Below are 2,832 nucleotides of genomic sequence, written 5' to 3'. Positions count from 1 at the left end.
GCTCTCCTCTCCTCAGCGAGCTGGCTGCAGTGGGATCAGCTCAATTTGCCCCGTCAGAAGAAAAAAAAAAAGTTTTGCGCACCAGACACTTGATTCATCTACTTTCTCTAAAAGTTCCACCTTGATTCCCGATAGATTGAGAATATGGAAGTATTCAACAGGATAACATTTGAATCAATCTTGTTCCCATGATGCGGTTCAGCATCCCCAGTCCAGTTCCATAGATGCAAAGTTTTGATAATATACTGCAGCAAGGAGAACGGCAAATAAGGTTTTGCCTCCCCCTCCTCGCCACTAGTATTCTGCCAGCAGCACAAATAAGAAGGCCACGTTCGTATGGTAATGAAGAAACCTTCTAAATAAAAGTCCGAATTTCCAAATATTGCAATGTGGATAGTTTATTCAAATGATATTGAATTTTAATCAATGGCCACTTGTATTGTGTGAACAAGCTAAAGTGGGGTGCGAAATACCCAGTAGGGTCTCTACTAGTCATAGACTGTTCTCTCTGCTACCGCACAGCGAAGCGGTACCGGAGCGCCAAGTCTAGGTCCAAGAGGCTCCTAAACAGCTTCTACCCCCAAGCCATAAGACTCCTGAACATCTAATCAAATGGCTACCCAGACTATTTGCATTGCCCCCTCACCCCCTCTTTTACACCGCTGCTACTCTCTGTTGTTATCATCTATGCATAGTCACTTTAATAACTCTACCTACATGTACATATTAACTACTTGTTACTTTTATTTCTTATTCTTATCTGTATTTTTTTTTAACTGCATTGTTTGTTAGGAGCTCGTAAGTAAGTATTTCACTGTAAGGTCTACACTTGTTGTATTCAGCGCATGTGACTAATTAAATTTGATTTGATTTGATGATTACTCACCAAATATGATTCGTTTTTGGAGGGGGACTGTGTTTCCTGTCCAATTTTCCTGTCCTGCTAAGCATTCAAACTGTAGGTCTTATCCTAGTAATGTCATGTTGCTATAGGTTTACAGCACCCCAATTATGCATAGCCTTCCAACGATTTTCTTAAACCCACTTTGGTCGCCATCAATCGTAAGGTTGGCCTCTTGAACTTGGGTCTTGGACTGATTCATGGTTCACAGCCAATTTCGCCAAATTGTCATTTGTGAGAAAATACAAGTGATTATTACTTGGCCTTTGTCTTATTAGAAACTACAATGTTTAGCGTTCCACTTCCAATCATAAAAGGCGCCCTTGACATTATTTTCAACCAAATGATTAGAAAAGGGGAGAAGCTCCACGTACATGCAGTAAACACGCAGCAGTAAACACGCAGCAGTAAACACGCAGCAGTAAACACGCAGCAGTAAACACGCAGCAGTAAACATGCAGCAGTAAACACGCAGCAGTAAACACGCAGCAGTAAACATGCAGTAAACACGCAGCAGTAAACATGCAGTAAACATGCAGCAGTAAACATGCAGTAAACACGCAGCAGTAAACACGCAGCAGTAAACACGCAGCAGTAAACACGCAGCAGTAAACATGCAGCAGTAAACATGCAGTAAACACGCAGCAGTAAACACGCAGCAGTAAACACGCAGCAGTAAAACGCAGCAGTAAACACGCAGCAGTAAACACGCAGCAGTAAACATGCAGTAAACACGCAGCAGTAAACACACAGTAAACACGCAGCAGTAAACATGCAGCAGTAAACACGCAGCAGTAAACACGCAGCAGTAAACACGCAGCAGTAAACATGCAGTAAACACGCAGCAGTAAACATGCAGCAGTAAACATGCAGTAAACACGCAGCAGTAAACACGCAGTAAACACGCAGCAGTAAACACGCAGCAGTAAACACGCAGCAGTAAACACGCAGCAGTAAACACGCAGCAGTAAACATGCAGCAGTAAACATGCAGTAAACACGCAGCAGTAAACATGCAGTAAACACGCAGCAGTAAACACGCAGCAGTAAACATGCAGTAAACACGCAGCAGTAAACATGCAGTAAACACGCAGCAGTAAACACACAGCAGTAAACACGCAGCAGTAAACATGCAGTAAATACGCAGCAGTAAACATGCAGTAAACACGCAGCAGTAAACACGCAGCAGTAAACATGCAGTAAACACGCAGCAGTAAACACGCAGCAGTAAACACGCAGCAGTAAACATGCAGCAGTAAACATGCAGTAAACACACAGCAGTAAACACGCAGCAGTAAACACGCAGTAAACACGCAGCAGTAAACATGCAGTAAACACGCAGCAGTAAACATGCAGTAAACACGCAGCAGTAAACACGCAGCAGTAAACATGCAGTAAACACGCAGCAGTAAACACGCAGCAGTAAACACGCAGCAGTAAACATGCAGCAGTAAACATGCAGTAAACACACAGCAGTAAACACGCAGCAGTAAACACGCAGTAAACACGCAGCAGTAAACATGCAGTAAACACACAGCAGTAAACACGCAGCAGTAAACATGCAGTAAACACGCAGCAGTAAACATGCAGTAAACATGCAGCAGTAAACATGCAGTAAACATGCAGCAGTAAACATGCAGCAGTAAACACGCAGCAGTAAACACACAGCAGTAAACACACAGCAGTAAACACACAGCAGTAAACATGCAGTAAACACGCAGCAGTAAACACGCAGCAGTAAACATGCAGTAAACACGCAGCAGTAAACACGCAGCAGTAAACATGCAGCAGTAAACACACAGCAGTAAACACACAGCAGTAAACACACAGCAGTAAACACACAGCAGTAAACATGCAGTAAACACGCAGCAGTAAACACGCAGCAGTAAACATGCAGCAGTAAACACGCAGCAGTAAACACACAGCAGTAAA

General features: G+C 43.3%; 1 protein-coding gene across 3 annotated transcripts in view; it reads right to left on the bottom strand.

Moving 5' to 3' along the window:
* Window positions 1-285, bottom strand: part of LOC106572051 (protein Shroom3) — a 174,888-nt gene extending 174,603 nt beyond the window's left edge. For all 3 annotated transcript variants that reach the window (XM_045693924.1, XM_014145854.2, XM_045693926.1), the window contains exon 1: window positions 1-285. This exon is cut by the window's left edge and continues 645 nt beyond it. The gene's annotated coding sequence lies outside the window, so the exon portion shown is untranslated.
* Window positions 286-2,832: the final 2,547 nt, after the last annotated feature.

Source organism: Salmo salar, chromosome ssa01 (assembly GCF_905237065.1).
Source record: "Salmo salar chromosome ssa01, Ssal_v3.1, whole genome shotgun sequence".
NCBI classification, from domain to species: Eukaryota; Metazoa; Chordata; class Actinopteri; order Salmoniformes; family Salmonidae; genus Salmo; species Salmo salar.
Note: the sequence above shows the minus strand (reverse complement) of the source record. Positions and strands in the feature narration are given on the sequence as shown.